The 17,503-nt window shown below is 46.4% G+C and overlaps 1 protein-coding gene and 1 long non-coding RNA gene across 3 annotated transcripts in view; one reads left to right on the top strand and one right to left on the bottom strand.

The window, feature by feature from the left end:
- CCDC92 (coiled-coil domain containing 92) overlaps window positions 1–17,503 on the top strand; it is a 30,757-nt gene that overhangs the window by 1,748 nt on the left and 11,506 nt on the right. The window contains exon 1 of one of the 2 annotated variants that reach the window (XM_058691464.1): window positions 13,892–14,190. The exons of the other annotated variant lie outside the window; for it this stretch is intronic. The gene's annotated coding sequence lies outside the window, so the exon portion shown is untranslated. Of the gene's footprint in view, window positions 1–13,891; window positions 14,191–17,503 lie in introns of those variants that run through there. 2 annotated transcript variants of the gene reach the window in all.
- LOC131489464 (uncharacterized) lies at window positions 11,428–13,893 on the bottom strand. The gene is made up of 3 exons (XR_009250572.1): window positions 13,646–13,893; window positions 12,014–13,000; window positions 11,428–11,920 (listed from the first exon to the last, which is right to left on the bottom strand). It is a non-coding gene; the product is annotated as an uncharacterized LOC131489464 (long non-coding RNA).

Below are 17,503 nucleotides of genomic sequence, written 5' to 3'. Positions count from 1 at the left end.
TTGGAAAAGGTTTTAAGACTTGTGAGATCTATACAAGTGTATATATGTGGGTCTACATATATGTACACACACTACTGAAACACCTTAAAATGAAATAGTTTCGTTTCTCTGCATCATGTTATAATTACTCAGTAAGTTTAGTTTACATTTACAGTCCAAAGTACAAAACGGTTATTTGTGTGTATCCGATTTTTATTGTGGTACATGTAAACACATCAATCTAACAGGTCTCTTGGAAAATATCGTTAATTCTTATATAAAAAAACAAACAAATGAATCCTTTCACTTGCGACGGAAGATCATTTGGGTTCTTAACTCTTTCATCTGCGATTCGTTGGATAAGTTCATTTTCATGCCATCACTTAAGCGGCAGAGGGCATTCGCAGCAATACTGATGTTAACAACGTTGATGCTTTTAAGAAATGCTGATAAAGCGTTTTCTCCTATTGCTAACAAGAAAAGATACAGGCCTTTTTCTTCTGCCCGGAACAAGGTCAGTCAAGTTCCTGATACACAGTGGGCACACATTTTTTTAACGAAGGCTAATTATATGTACTGAATTGGACATCCTTAAAGGTCATCGCCTAGGTGCCTTTATGGGCTTCACATGCCGAAGCTTCAATAAATGTTGGACTCGGATTGACATTCCAGACCAGTTAGGTAGGCGCTACCTTAATGACATCAATTTTCACATCTCCACCTTTGATGTTTAAACCTGCAGAAAGGTTTGGGCAGACAAGTGAATGTGCCCTAATTGTCTTCAGATATTTAAGGTCTGTCGTGCAGCAAAGGGGTCGTATGTTCTATTTAGAGTAATTCCCAAGTACACAAGCGACTGAGGAGTACTTATAGGAAGACAGATTTCACCTGGACATAAAAGCCAACGTTGCTTATGGTTAGAACCTCCAGCTGTGGAAAGAAGGGGCTTCTCCTTCCCCGCAGAGTTTCCACATAAGCTGGTTCCCCAACCGGGTGTGGGAGAGGCCGCCTAGGGGGGAGGGGGGGGCAGGGGGTCTGGGGATTCCAGAGGCAGTGGATTGAAGGGCTGTGTGGCTCATTTTTCATGTTTTTGTGCTGGCTTCTGCAGCTGTGGGCGTAACGACTCCCCAGAACGTCCCTGAGCCTTTGGAAGGTTCTACTGGGGTGGAGGCCAATCTGGTATCGGAGGTGATTGTGGTCCTCCTTAGCCTGTGCGTGGGGCTTTACAGGTAATAAGACACTCTCACATTCAGAAGACTTTTAAAAGACTCTTTTTAATTATACGTGATTTGTATTTCTTCCTTCGGCTTTTATTTTCTATAACAAACATTTAATTAAGGGAAAATTACCCATTTCTCTAAAGACAAGCAGAAGAGGTTTTTGGTTTTTTTTTTTCCTTTAAAGCTCTTTTTAAAAGACGGGATGATGTCAGGCATTCTTGTCAGAGTCAGCAGGTTGTGAAGGTGAATAGATTTTCTTCTTAGCTGAAATTATTTTTCTAAAAGATACTGATTAAGGGCTGATTCTTGTGCTTGCTCTGCATTTTAGTTCATGTTTATTTCATTACTCAAACATGACTCAAATTTCACAGCAAAAAAAATCCAGTCATATCCACCTACAGGAAGTTGCACTGGACATTCTTCCAGTATGTCTGTGTTGTTTTTTAAATATATGTTGGCAGCTGAAGGTAAAACACAGCTGAGGAGAAATAGAATTAGAATGTACTGAAAAGATTAGGTGAATTTGAGCTTTGTGTTTGAAAAAAGAAAAAGATGTGTCCTATTTGTGCTAAGCCAATCCTGGGGATGATGATCTATCAACAATCTGGATGATGATCTACCCATAATAAAGAAGAGGCTATTGGTTGTCAATAGCGATCCACATATTAAGTGGGTTGGTGGGGCCAGGACTCTGTCTGTGGCCAAGGAGCAGAGCAGAGCTTCCTGTGAATACCAGCGTACCCTAGCGAACGTTCTCTGCGCCAGGATTTAGGTGGAGCGTAATGGTCACGAGGCCGATTGAGTTAAACCGGCGTCTGACCTCTCTGGTTGAGGAAGAGGTTAGAGGGAGAAACAATTCTGAATTAATGTATGCATGTGCTTAACCTTTCAAAAAAAAAAAAAACCTTTTAAAAATAGTTTCCTTCCGTAGCAGATGAGTTTGTCTCATGCTTTTTGTGCCTGTTTATCCACCAGCTGAATTTGGGTATGATAATTTAAATAAGACAAAGACTCGAACTTTGAACATGAAATACGTTATTTATCTATGCTTTATGCATGAAAGCATGCGTGAAGGGAAAAGAGAAGCATATCAAGTTCTCTGGCCAACCAAAAAAGAAAGCCTTACGTGTACTTTCTACTTTTGAAAAAAAAAATCACAGATGCCACTTTAAATATTACAACTAAGACAACAAATTATCAAGTAAGGCAGCCAGTTAGAAAACAGCCTTTTTAGAGGTCAAAGGTTGCATTTTAGAGCTCCTCCCCACAGTCGCTGAAGCCATCACACAGCTAAGAACTTAGAAAACAGGGGAGTTTGTATATTTCATGCAGGTCTCCACACTTGGAGAGCAGAGTAAGATACACATGTTTGTGATTCTTCCCAGTTGACCACTTTATCAGAAATCACTTTCTGAAGGAAGAAGTGTCTGCTCTTCTGCAGCTGTAAAGGAAGTAGGAATATGTTTTCTCCTTCTGTCGAGATTCCTTCCACAAGCCCAATTCTCAACGCTGAGCAGTGGAACTCCTTTGGTTAGGACCAAACAAAAGAGCAAGGCTGAGATGCTTAAAGCTGCCAATAAGGGAGAGAGAAAAGACAGACGAGCACTTGTAATGGAATTTGAGGCATATAGGACTCTGCCGCTATAATTGTTCTCTTTGTTGCCTCCTTGGCGACGCTTGAGATATGAAATTTAGACCTGCGTAAGATCCGCTGCTTCTCTTCGGGTTTCCTTCCCAACCTGTTTTAAATTCACCCTGTGCCATTTCCCTTTACTATACAGGTAAGAGGCTTGATGAGATGTCCTTTTAAGCCCAGTTTCTCATGGAACGTGGCCTAGGTGTTGCTGTACGATTCTGTTTTTCTTGAAATCGCACATTTCACCTGGCAGTGAGTGGCTTTATACCCTGTAAGGGCTACTTATTTCGTGCAATGCAGAGAGTATTCATAAAAACACTCGTTCCCCAAGTCACAGTTCCACCAGCGGGCAGCACAATAAGCCGAGGTCACGTATTTTTCTCTTCGCTCCTTTTCTGGTGCTCTCAGCATGAGCAAGTAGAGGCGGTTAGGCTCAGGCCACACCCCGGACGGTGAAGAGGGCTCTTTCAACTCCTCTCTCTCCCGGCCATCGCACCTCCCAACCCAGGTGAAAGGCACCGTGTTACTTCCTCTCCAGTGACCCAGCTTTTGGAAATGCTTTGTTTTGCACATCGATAAGAAAGATGGAGGGAGAGAGGTGGTTTGGTTTTTCACTTTTGTGTTCCCGCAGACAAGTGTATAGCAGGGGCTGTTAGGTGTGGCCTGTTCTTCTCCAGGAGGGTCAGTCTTTGTCTTCAGCAGTGAATCGTCTTTATCTTTCGGTTCCGTCCCGGTGACCGGACCAGAAAGTTGAGGCAGTGAGGTGCTTGCTCACGGATATGCCCTGTTGCACTGCACCAGGGGAGAGACGAACACGGTCTTGTCTGATAGGGGGAAAGGATACGTAATCCTCCTCGGCCTCCGTGCTGCGTAGGGTTTCAACTTGTAGAATTCGTTCCCGTCAAGAAAGCGGTCAAGTCAGCTTTTGACCGAAGGAGTTTTACCAGTATTAGCGATGCTACGGTATTAGTACCTGGTTCGGAGACAAAGCCAAACCTTGTTGAAGGCAAAGGTTATTTTTCTTTAGGAAGAAATAAAATAAAAATCTAAGTTGGAACAAGTAAAGCCAGAGATGAGAGCTTTTTGGAGACAAGTGGGTTGAATGCTCTCTGTGTGGAGGTGTTCTCAGGTCTCATCCATGGTTGTAGGTTGGAACTCAGAGCAGTTTGGGGCAATCGTTGGCTAATTCTAGAACAACGCACTGAATTCTGCCCACCAGCAGGCTGTGGTTAGAGTGCCTTTCAAAGGAAGTTTGGGACGCTACCAAGACCTCCCTGTGCAGGTTATCACCACATGTCTGAAGTTCAACCAGGAAGCAGATTACCCGTCCCTGGCCTTGAAGGAACATTGAGTGCAGTTAGAAAGCGTTAGACAGTGGAGCCACCGTCTTCCTAGCTGAGTTGCTGTGCGTCCCTGGTTGGTAGCAGTAAGCTGCAGAACTTCCAAGTCTCTACAGGAAAGCCAAAGTGATCTCATGGACTATGAACCCTGATATAAGTGAACCTGGTCATCTAGGCTTCCGGCACCTGCAACTGAAGCACGCGGGCACCTTCATCCACGCTGCCTGCCAGTAGGACCCTGCGTCATCTAGCACGCTAATGTTATGCCTTTGGGCGGTAACCCAAAGTCTTAGGAGCCCACTCCATTTTTTAGGTGAAGGCCCTGGATTTTTGCGTGTTAAAAGTCTCATATTCATTATCCATACGTAGGACGCCTATCTAGCCACTTCCATCCAGTTTCTGCAAAATCTTGCCAGATTATTTTTCTCAGTTTCATCGTGAATGAATGAGTGTGTAGGGCGTGATAGAACATTTTTTTATACTCTGACCTGTGAATTGTGGCGTCCTGTTAACAGACACACTTAATGTGCCAAGTTTCTGGACATAGACTATTTCAGAAGTCCTTTTGGCAGTCATTGTGACAGCCTTTGTATGTGGGTATCGTCTACATCTGGTGAAATTGCTAAAATGTTTACATTAAAACCATTTTCATTTGAACAAAACGAATTTGAATATATGCTTACAAATGCCATCCACCCCAAAGGGATAGAGAAGCCACCCTCTTTGCATTTATGGTTCTTGTCTCCCACCCCTACAATGTGAGCCTGACAAATAGGACGGCTCATAAAATACTCTTGAGCTACAGTGGAAAATTTGGAGCATACCGTTCATGTCTAATTATCCCTGGCATCCTCTCCCGTGTATGTACCAGGCTACGGGGCACAGGAGCAAGATGAGACAACTAAGTCCTCTGGAGCTGTCAAGGAGCTCTCTGGGGGATGGTGTGGTTGCAAGGCCTCCCTGCCAGACTCCAGAGGCCCTTTTACTGTGGGAGCCTGGTCTGGGACAGGGACAGCATGGGGAAGCGCTTCCAGAAGAAACTGCTCAGTGTGAAACAGATGACTGGCAACAGATAGCTGGGATCACATTATTCCCCAGAAGAAAGATGGTTCTAAAACAGCCCCCAGTGGAGGGTAACACAAGCACCATTAGAAATGAGTTCCTCCCCGGGGCGCCTGGGTGGCGCAGTCGGTTAAGCGTCCGACTTCAGCCAGGTCACGATCTCGCGGTCCGTGAGTTCGAGCCCCACGTCGGGCTCTGGGCCGATGGCTCGGAGCCTGGAGCCTGTTTCCGAGTCTGTGTCTCCCTCTCTCTCTGCCCCTCCCCCGTTCATGCTCTGTCTCTCTCTGTCCCAAAAATAAATAAATAAATTAAAAAAAAAAAAAAAAAAAAAAGAAATGAGTTCCTCCCCAAGCGAGAAGGCCTCACTATTTTCACAACTGTCCGTAGTCAGAAGGAGAGTCAGAAAAAAAAGAGTGAGAAAGACACGCGGGATTGCGTATTCCAGTGAGGACAGTACATTTTGTCTTCTGGACAGAGTGTGCAGAGGCAGAGATGAACAAAGATTCTTCTTTGCTGAAAACAGATTGCATCCAGAGACTAACTTTCTCGTCCCCCCAATTGTACACAAGTGCTTATTGATGTGCTTTAATATATCGGACACACAGAGTCATTCCAAACAGTTTATTTAAATGATAGTATAGTAGAGATTTAAAATCGTGGTTTGTAAATGTTATCGAATATACCAGATGTCCACGATACATCAGTTGGTTTTACCATCTTAATTTGAGCTTTAAGAATAAGTGCTCAGAAGTACCTAGCAGATGACCCATGGGGATTGTGAGGTGATAAGGTCTGGTTTTTTCCTGTTCGAATCGTAATTTCTCCATACACCTTTCTGCAAATATAGAGTATTAACTAATTATCTCAGCAGTCTTCTAGTCCAAAGGGAAGTAGGGATTTTAGAAAATATAATTTACATTAGAGAATAATGCAGTTGTTGACTAAGAATTTGCCAGAAGAAATATGGCATCTTAAAACATTGCTTAGCTAATGGAAGTTGAATAATCTTATCCTATATGTAATACTGTCTAAGATTTTTAAAAAGCAAATTATACTAGTTTCTCAAGACGTAGTTCACTTGTCAGTTGTATGCTCATGTTTAGATTTACCTACTCTTAAATGATGGTTTGGTGACCGTGAGCTGATTTGCAAGGCAACTGGAAGGGATTTATGAAGGACAATTTAATTTGGACTTTGTGCAACTATCCTACTTTTTGGTATGAATTGATGTGTGTAGGGTTGTCTGTGCCTCCCCACTCCCACAGGTCAGTTCCGCGATAGCAGGACGTGTAATGTTGTATTCATTGGAGTATTCCAGGTGTCCCCCCTTGCTTTGTTGAGAAAATGAAGTGTGATGCTTTGTGTACCCCCCGCACCCCACCGAGGGAGATAGGCCCTTCCTTTACACCCCCAAGTTCACAAAACCGTCAGAGGATTTGCCTCAGGAGTCCTGAGGGCACTTAAATAACTTATCTCTTTTATGCTGTCTTCCATGTTATGTTGGAACACTTTTTTTTTTTTAAAGGGTGGCTTTTTGATTTGTACTTGTGTCTTTAAATTTTATTTCTAAAGTTGGATTTTTTTTTAACAGAATTGTTTTTACTTTGGAAGAGACCTTTTCCAAGTAGAAAACCATTTTAAGATTTACCAGCTCAACACTAATTTATGTAATTTCTCCAATACATTTGTGTAAATAACAAAGTTTAAATTATGGCTCTTTTCATAAACAGTGTTTCCTGGTGATCGTGGAGCCTGTTCTTTCATTTTTCCCAGCCTGGAAAGCTTTTCTTAAAGTGCCAGTACACATAAAATATAAGGAGTTTTGGCATGATTTTGTAAATTTCTTGGCAGTCTTTATATAAGTATTTAGTGGTCTCCTTAAAAACAGGAATTCCGTTGCATTCAAGAAATGTTAAAGCCTGTAATCATCAAAATTTCCTAGAGATTCACGAGCTGTTCTAGATGAAAGTACTCCCACGGAGAGTGCATGTTGGGTCAACCTTAATCCATCCATTTAACGTCTCTAGAAACCTCACTTTTATAACCGTGATCCTGGGGTCCCTACGTGGGGTTCCAGAATTCTCTCACACTCACCCCCTTCACTTCTCGGTTCACTTAAGCACCCGTAGGGGCAACACAGCATCTTACACTTAAAAAGAAGAACTTATGTTCTTAAACAAATCGGAGTTTACACGCGGCCCTTCCCTTCCAAGCAAGAGAAAGGACGCGCGCATATTCTGACCAGCATGGTGAGCCGGGGAAGCAGCGCCTCTGCGCACACCGGCCTCCGCCGGGGGCTCCAGAAGCGAGGGAGAGGCTCTCACAGGTGCCCTGGTAGGCTTGCGCCGCAGCTGCCTTTCCCTCCAGGGTCAGCACATTATTACAGGGAGAACGCCTCCCGTGGCTGGGGCTTGTCTGTCCCGCGAGCTCCATCCACGCGCCGTCGTTTACTGGCAATCCGGGAAACCGGAGGAGAGCAGAGGAAACCTCAAGTCCAAAGAAAAAAGGCCTGCCTCCAGTCAGAAGGACTGGAGCCCAGGGTTTGTAGCTGCGGTACTGCTGTTTCTGTTGCGAGGGCCGTCCCGGCCACTGCGGGCTGTTTCACGGCGTCCCTGTCCTCTGTCCACTGGATGCCAGACGTGCCCCTTACCACACTGTGACGACCCCAGCTGTCCACCCTGAGGGCACGAGTACCCGGATGAGAACCACTGCTCTCACTGGGTCAAACTCTCATATGGAGTTCATCAAGAGGATGGAATCCCTGGGGCGCCTGGGTGGCGCAGTCGGTTAAGCGTCCGACTTCAGCCAGGTCACGATCTCGCGGTCCGTGAGTTCGAGCCCCGCGTCGGGCTCTGGGCTGATGGCTCGGAGCCTGGAGCCTGTTTCCGATTCTGTGTCTCCCTCTCTCTCTGCCCCTCCCCCGTTCATGGTCTGTCTCTCTCTGTCCCAAAAATAAATAAAAACCGTTGAAAAAAAAAAATTAAAAAAAAAAAAAAAAAGAGGATGGAATCCCTGAGTTCTCCCTTTAAGTCTGAGTGCTGTAAGCATACGTACACGACGTGCTGTGTAGACTCTCTGAGAGCCAAGAAGCTCTTCTGGAGAGCAGGTTAGAGTCAGGTTGCAGAAGCAGGCCAGCTCTTCACCAAGACCCAGAGGGTCACCACTTCTCCCAGCCTCTGCCGGGCTCCACTCACCTCATCAAGGAGGCACCTTCTTCTCTCTACTCCCCATTCTGTGCAGCTATCTGGGTGTGGCACCGATGGTGGATTTGGATGGGCACACGCACAACTCCAAATAAGGAATTTGTCAGTGTCTACATCTCTTCTGTAGGAAGAGGGAAATCCCAGGCCCCTCTCTAACTAACCAAGACCTTAAAGGTTTCTATATCTTCACAAAAGAAATGTCACTTCAGGGGCATCCGCGCGGCTCAGTCGGTTAAGTGTCCGACTCGGTTTCAGCTCAGGTCATGATCTCATTGTTGTGAGATCAAGGCCTGAGTCAGGCTCTGCATTGAGCATGGAGCCTGCTTAAGATTCTCTCTCTCCCTCTCCTGCTGCCCCTCCTGCCCCCCCCCGAAAAAAAAGAGAAATGTCACTTTAAATTGTATTACTAAAACAATAAATTATCAGTAAGGTAACCAATTAGAAAAGCAAACTTTTAGAAATGAAAAGTTACATTTTAAGTGAATTAGCAACCTTCTCTAAAGTCCAGTTGTCTTAAAATACTTGCTTGGTAGTGAAACAGAAGTACGCATTTCCAGATAGAAGGGCAGAATAAGGTTGTGGTTCTTTAACCCAGCTAGCTTCTTAACCCAGGCACTGAGAAGTGTCTGCTTTAGGAAGTGCAGCTTTAGGAAGAACATTTATTATGAAAAACATTTTCTCTTCTTCTGGGATTTTTTTTTCACGAGCAGCATCCTCAAGAGTAAGCACTGGAGTTCTAGTTAGCACCCCCCCCCCAAAAAAAAAGAATAGACCTGAGAAGCTTAAAACTTAAAATATGGGGAAAGAACAGGGCAGAAGAGGCCTTTGGACAAATGGACAAGTGAACTAACAGGGCAAGTGATGTGCGTCTGCAGGGCATGCGCTTTGAAGCCTTCGTGCATCCCTCTGCCTTCATCTGGGCAGAGCAGCGGCGTCCACGGCTCAGGGAGTGGCCTCGGAGTCGGAGTCGGCCGGGCCGGGGGTGAAGCCCAGCCCTGCCGCTGGCTAGCTATGACTGTAAGAAACTTCTTGAACTCGTCGAAGCTTGTTAGCGTGGAAGATGAGGACAATCGTGTCTACTTCTGAGAGTGTGTATAAAGGGCATGGCGAGGCACGAACGCTCCGTGCAGGTGCTTCTGTGTGATGCCGTTTCCCCAGAGTGGGAGGGCGTGCTGTCAGGGCTCTTGCCTTCACAATCCTGCAACAGCCCCACTGGACTAAACGCTCTTTAGTACAGGTTTTGCCTCTATTGGCTAAAATCTCAGTGCCCCCCCCCATTTTCTTTCTCTTTAATTTCCAGTTTTCTGAGAGGCTTTTGATAAGCAACTAAAATCTGGCCCTGGCTTTTCTACCTAACCTTATTTTCCACCACTCCCCAGAACGTTCCTTCCATGTCTGACATGGCCTCACTGTCACTCCTGACTAAAACTCCATACTCACGTCACCAGAAATGCCCCCTTCTGTGTGAACCCAGCCCCTCTTTAAGGCTCAGCCCTCGTGGCTGCCTCCTCAAAACCAAACTTTCTCTGCCCCTGCATCCCTTCTCCTCTCAGCGCTCACCGGGCGCCCCCGCATGCCTGGCAGTGTGGACAGCACCGGGAGTGCTCGGGTGACCGGGACCCGGCCTCCCCGGGATTGGTACGGCCTCGTGTGGGAGACAGGCGGGTAAAAAAAGAGCTCCGGACGCCACGGCAGGTGCACCTCCCTGGGTTACCCTTCCCCTGGTCGTCGTACTTGCTGTACTCGGCATATACCTTGTGAGGAGTCCTTTAGACTTGGTTTTCTTTGTGCTTTAGCGGCTGAGTCTCACACCCCGACAGCGGCAGGCCTGAGACTGAGGGCACAGTGGGCACTTAGAGCACACGCTGGCTTGATGTGGGACCACCAGGCACATAGTTGAAAGGAGGACGGGTTGCTCGGCCCGTTCTGATAGGCACTGTCAGCTTCCAAAGATAAATTAAAAAACAAAACGATGATGATGGGTCAGCTCCTGGCGCTCACTGGGACCTCTTGGTGACTCGAGTGGTTCTCGGGCTTTTAGAATCATGTAACAGTGCACTTTCGAATTGGGAAATGGGACAAGGAGAATGAAGAATTGTCCCGTGCACGGAATAAAGTCAGCTTTACAGAAAACCTGCTGCATTGTCCACGTTTTCCTCATTTCGTCGCGGACCAGGAAGAGCCTCGTCCAAACGTGGCGTGAGCGTTTCCTGATCTCTGAGTTTCGGACTCCACTGGAAAGCGCCTCGGGTGTGGACCGAGCCCTTGGTTTGCACGCAGCACGGCCACATCTGAGTTCGATGCTGTGCTGGCGTCAGCACCAGGGATTGCCGTGGCTGGCCCGTAACAGAAATGACGTTTCCACGTGTAGGTAAGCTGCCCCGACAAGATCCCGTAGGTCACAGACTCCATGGAATATCCTGAACAAGCCCACACTGTCCCTGCCACTGAAATTAAAGTTTATTTCATTTTTATGTGGCTTGATCGTGTTTTTGGTCTTTTATTAGAGAGACTCCCCAAAGGCATGCATGAACCAGCCAGCCTTCCTTCCTTTGCCTTATTCCCATGCCAGTCGGAGAAATATTTCCACACCCTCTCACCTCAGCAGTACAAAACACGCTACCCTAACGGGAGGGTGTCAGACCAGAGATTGGGTGAGAGCACCGCTGACTCCCACTGTAGAGAACCCTTTCTCAAAGGGCCGGCTCGGATGGTTAGAGGGAGGCACTCTTTATGGCGCTTGTGTCTGTGCAGTTTGCATTCTGGTAATATAAGAAAGATAAATGCTAGCAAGACATAAGATGGGGCGGTGTGATGATGATAGCAGTTGGGATTAAACTGTTAGGTCATTCTTGCAGTGCAAAGCGAGAATAGGCCCCGCAGACCCCATAATGGTGCGTGTGGGAGCCCAGGACACCTGTCTGGGTGATTCTGAGTATTGTAGTAAGAGTGGGAACGAGCACCCAGTTCTAGGTGTGCTGCTAATTGCTTTATGTCTCTGCTGACCGGTAGGGTCACCCCAGCCATTATGTGGCTATTTAAATTTGAATTAATTCAAAAAAATTTTTAATGTTCATTTATTTTTGAGAGAGAGAGAGAGACAGCATGAGCGGGGGAGGGGCAGAAACAGAGGGAGACACAGAATCCAAAGCAGGCTCCAGGCTCTGAGCTGTCAGCACAGGGCCTGACGCAAGGCTCGAACCCACAAGCCGTGAGATCGTGACCTGAGCTGAAGGCAGACGCTTAGCCAACTGAGCCACCCAGGTGCCCTGAAATTTGAATTAAATTCAAACTAAAAAAATAAAAGGGAAAAGATACGTTTCCCAGACATACCAACTACCCTCCAAGGGCTCAGTGTGGCCAGTGACTACTGGACAGCAGCAAATGGACTGCTTCCGTTACTGCAGTAAGTTCTGTTGGATAGCACCTCACCGGAGGGACTGTTTTCATGGCAACCCTGACAGAGCAGGTACTGCTTTCCTGTTTTGCAAATAAGGAGAGTGAGGCACAGGGAGCCATACGTAACTTGTCTAAAATTGCATAGTTAATGCATAACGGGACTAGGATTCATACCGCGGCCACCTGGATCCAGCGCCTGGGGGTTAATCTCCACCCCGCTGTGTCGCCAGGGCTCATAGATGACTGGGGCTCGTCTGTCCACTGGTCAGTAGAGCAGGTTACGCCGTGGTAATATCTTGTCGCCGAACGCTATTAGATTCAGCTAAAAGAAATTCTGAGCCAACGGCTAGGTCTTTTCTGTCTAAAAATGTAGCCCTATATTAGCACAGCTTCTCCTTCCTTGGAGAGGAAAGAGGGAGCTACAAAGCAGCAGGAAGATACCAGGCTGGTGTGATCTCCATAGAGCAGACCGTCTGAGCTGTCTGCGCCTGTTTCCACGCACACAGAGTGGGAAGATGGGAAGTGCCCACCCCGTAGAGCTGTTGTGGGGGTTTGAGGAGGCGAGGCATGGATGGCACTCAGCACAGCTGGCCTCGTCACAGGTGCCCAGCGCCTGGCGCATTAGCAGGGCAGCAGCTGTCATCACCACCCCCGTCCCTGCTCCGTTCTGTAACGGCCACTTGGATGGCGTGCTCCATAGCGCACGGCGAACAGCCGGGACTCATACCTTCTCCCAGAGCTGCCACGAGACCTCCTAGTTCCGAACGCCACACGCGGGTATTGGGGGAGAACAGGAAGGCCCAAGGCCCCTTGGAAATAAATGGGCATTTAGCTCATGCACTGAATGCTTGCAAATTTAGGCAAGTGTCTCCTCTGAGCTTTAGTTCCTTAAAAAATGGTCACGATCATACCTACCTTGCGCGATAGTTTCAATAATGAAATGATTATCTGTGAGCCTGGTGCATCGACACAACGTATACCATAGCCATAATTACCACTTTTATGGATGATTTTCAGCTTCTCATGACGAGAAAACGTCTTGGAGTATTTTCTTGCCCAGATGGCTTGGACTGACCCAGAGGCTGTGTCAGGGCAGAGGCAGAACAGGTGATCATCCGACACCGTCACCATCAGCACACCGTGTACCGCGATGGCCAAACCCTGGAACAACAGGGCAGAGCCCGCTGAAGAGCATCGTGGGGCCTGCGCGTAGCTGCTGTCTCACTGACACGGAAGCTGCTTCACACCCCACCCCCGGGCCAGCAAGAAAAGCGGCTGCCTGCATGCCTGGAGGCAGCCGTCCTGCCCGCGATGCAAAGCAGAAGGAAAAACGACTCAGGCTCCCAACTGGCCAACAGACTTGACCAGAATCAGAGCAACCAGAAGACGCCCAGTCTAAGAATTTGGGGCATCGGATGGAAAATCTGGGTATTGTGAACCGCTAATTCCCAAGGATGTGGCCACATCCCACATCGGGTGCTGATTATTAAAAGTATCTAAATAAAAGTGGGCCCTGAAAGAGCGTGTCATGAACCAAGGATTGAGTTAACCCCATTGTGGGAGCAAGGGGTCAAGCACAAGAGGAAAAGAACAGCAAAGGACAGTTGTGCAAATGGAAATAGTGACAGAGGTACAGATGAAGAATCGGGACCTTTAAAAGGTAAAGGTCAGTAAGAACAAGAAAATACTGAACTGCGTCCCATTCTTGGAAAAATCCTTAGAAGACACAGTGATGTTTACTGTCCCCAGTTTCTTGTGCTCTCCTCCCGCCGCTGATAGCTAATCTCTGAAAGACAGCTGCCCTACCTCTTATTTTACTTCGATTTGTTCTCCTTTATTCCCACTGGGTTAACGAACTGACGGCCTGTCTATCTAGTATGATCCAAATTTGGTTGCAAAGATGAGCCCTAAAATGGCTCGCACAGCACCTGCGCGCCGGGCAGTGCCCTCCACCCTCCCAGCTTCATCTGGATCTCAGCGCTGTTCGTTTAAGTGACACGCCTTCTTAAGGGAGCGATGCTGTGCGAGGAATTTTCCTCCTCTCCGGAAGCTAATGCACAGTTTGCTCAAGAAGCGGAGTATGGGATTCTGGAAATTGTCTCGTGCCCTGACATAATAAAGGCTCATTGTGAGCAGGAAGAACTTTATGGGAGTCAGCCTGAAATGCCACCAGTAGACATGCCTCATTTATTCTGCACAGCGCAGAAAGCTCGCGGAAAGGAAACTTTTAAAGAACTGAATGATCTTACGTCAGGACTGTCAGATCACAGGATGGAGAATCAAAGGGTGGTGCAGCCATAGGTGGACGTGCTGACGCCATCCAAAAAAGGTTGTCGGAAATGAAGATCTAGGTAAATGCCTTCTTAAAAGACCAGATTTATCTTCTTTTAAGATTATTGGAGGGCACCTGTGTGCCTCAGTCGGTTAAGCCACCGACATTGGCTCAGGTCATGATCTTGTGGTTCATGAGGTTGAGCCCCGCATAGGGCTCTGTGCTGACAGCGAGGAGCTTGCTTGAGATTCAGTCTCTCCCTCTTTCTCTCTGCCCCTCCCCCACTCGTTCCCTCCCTCCCTCCCTCTCTCTCTCTCTCTCTCTTTCAATAGATAAACATTAAATAAGTAAATAAATAAATAACATTATTGGCACTCTTGCTATGTTATTCCATAGACATAAGTGTCCAATAAAAGCAAATATTTTATTAGTGTTCATCAGAGGATACGTAATCACTAAAATTAAATGCCCAGCCGTGGTGACTTTAGTTACTGAATTGACTATGGATAGACTATTTTAATAATTCCAAAGATCCTTAATGTTTTCCCTGTTTACACTCTTCTGAAATAATTAGTGTGGGCCCATTTTGTAGAAGGGCAAGTCAGAGGAGGTGATTCATTTTTGCTTGGTTGCTGCACTAAATTGTGAAGCTGTCGGAGATGACGTCACTGGAACTGGGCAGAGTTCTTCCACCTGTATCATGAGGATAAGATCTCTTTTTTTTGTAAGTGATAATCTTCCCAGATGCCTCATAAGGGTTCAGCTAAATATGTTCTATTAGCACTAATGAAACAATTGACTTTTACCTTTTGTAAGCAATAAAGGAAAAGCTTGGCTAAATTAAAGTGTATAGAGCTTCAGTTAATAATACCTTTCTTTCCCTGGGACCTACACTATAATTAGGCAGGTTCGCAAGATGGGTAGAGGAAGCCCCATCAGTTAAATCAGTTGAAATGGTTCATCTGTTTGGCAAACCATATGGAGAGATATTTTTAAAGCAAGTGAACACCTCTTCTCAGCCTCGGAAATACAATTTAGATCGTGATCATCAAGTACTAACATTTTAGGAGCGTCTCCCGTTTCATTATTGTGAAAAGACAGTTCGGCATTTGGGTCGCTACCTCTTTTGGGCTATCTATCAGTAAACCATTAAAATCTGTAGTCAGCGTAGAAATGGAAGCACCACTTGGGGCGCCTGGGTGGCGCAGTCGGTTAAGCGTCCGACTTCAGCCAGGTCACAATCTCACGGTCCGTGAGTTCGAGCCCCGCGTCGGGCTCTGGGCCGATGGCTCGGAGCCTGGAGCCTGTTTCCGATTCTGTGTCTCCCTCTCTCTCTGCCCCTCCCCCGTTCGTGCTCTGTCTCTCTCTGTCCCAAAAATAAATAAAAAAACGTTGGAAAAAAAAAAATTTAAAAAAAAAAGAAATGGAAGCACCACCATCAGAAATGATCTGTTTATTTCCCTTCTCTTTAAAGGAAAGCTGGGTAGAACTGTGTGCGTGGGAAGCTGTGAGATTTTATTTCCCTAAATTGTTGACCCAGGACCATCTTTGCAGATGACAACTTCTTAGAAGTTTGCAAGTGGCATTGCTATGGAGTTGTGAACGTTTTCACAACTGTAGGTTATGAAGTGAGGCTATCGGGTGGTCCCCAGAGGGCAGTCATCCTTGATGCTGTGCAGGGACAGGAGGAGGACGTAGGGAGCGCAGGAAGGGCTGAGCTGAGCCATCACAGACCCATCAGTCACTTGGCCGTCTCTTCCCTAGAGGCAACTTCTAAGACCTTTCTCTTTGAAGTAGAAAGTGCTGAGCTGAGTCTGTGCTGGCATTCTGCCCAGACGGTGACCCCTCCCACCCAGTAGATGAAGGTACTGGTGTGCCCGCCTCCTGGGGTAGGGTCTGCCACAGGGTGTGGGCATTGTGGCTATTAAGTTGCCCAGTGTTCTGGGAGCGCCCTGGGCATCCCGCAAGCGCTCCGGGGCCACGCCATTCCAGACCATGGAGCTCACGCATTTGCCCAGTTTGGCCTGCTCTGCCCGCTTAGAGACACTGTGACAATCTGCAACACGGACGGACGAGCTTCTTCCTGAGATGTTTTCAAATGGAAGGGCCGAGCCCCTACCAGTATACAGACACCTGGTGTGGTTTTTAAATAGAAACCAAACAGAAACTCTTAAAGTAGGAGCTAATCAGACTGCAGAGAAACTTGGTTAATAAATCCATCATGTAGGCCCCTAGTGACTGCAGACTTCCCAGACAGCCGCGTATCACATTCCCGTGTCTAATTGCCGATCTCTCTAATCACATCTATTACAACTTTAATGTTGGACTGCATATGCTTTCAGGAGGAAATGGCTGTCAGTGTCTCAAGAATTGTTGATGGGCCTTGTGTTTTGTGATGGATAATGTCAGAGAAGCACAGGAATGTATAATGCGTGGGGGTGGGGAGGTCCTCAAGTGCTCATCATGATCATTTTCTGCCTGTCCTGGGGACACTGAGTTGTTGCTTTTGGAAAAACTGCCTTCCCATTAATTATTCTTGGTTCTGGTAAATGAACCACAATTCCAGCAACTCAAGACTGCCCTGGAACAAAATAACTGAAACATGGGATACGGCTTTGTCAGTGGGCAGTCAGAGATCAGCTTCTTGAAGAGAGATCTCTTTATGATTTTTTTCCGACAACAAACCAGTATATGTTCATCATTAAAGAAGCTTTAGGGAGTATCGCAATAGAATTTTTAAAGATTATCCATAATCCACTCTTTAGAGAGAATCACTTTTAACATTTTGTTGTATATCTCTTGTGGATTTTGTCCTTAGTTATATGTCCAAAAATATATATATAACGTCTAATATATTTTTTGACCTAACCTCTCCTAGAATATTTCCTTGTCAATAAATATTATCTAAACTATCATTTCTGATAATTGCATAGTTTACCTATACCATACTAACCTCTTATCAGCAGATACTCAGATTACTTTGTGAGGTGGTTATCTTACCAAAAAAAAGATGCTTTTTTTGTTTGTTTCGACAGGAGTTTTCCTCTTTTAGAGACATACTCATTTAAAAAAATTTTTTTTTATCATTTATTTGAGACAGAGCATGAACAGGGGAGGGGCAGAGAGAGAGGGAGACACAGAATCCGAAACAGGCTCCAGGCTCCGAGCCGTCAGCACAGAGCCTGACGCAGGGCTCGAACTCACGGACCGCGAGATCGTGACCTGAGCCGAAGCCGGACACTTAACCGACCGAGCCACCCAGGCGCCCCAAGACATACTCATTTTAAAAAGATGTTCTACCTACCCAGCTAGAGACAGGACCCAAAAACACCATCTCCACCCACAGTTTGCACATTTGGATGAGTCCAGAATTAGTTCCATTACTGCTTTAC

Source organism: Neofelis nebulosa, chromosome 11, assembly GCF_028018385.1.
Source record: "Neofelis nebulosa isolate mNeoNeb1 chromosome 11, mNeoNeb1.pri, whole genome shotgun sequence".
NCBI classification, from domain to species: Eukaryota; Metazoa; Chordata; class Mammalia; order Carnivora; family Felidae; genus Neofelis; species Neofelis nebulosa.
This window is presented reverse-complemented; position numbering and strand designations above follow the sequence as displayed.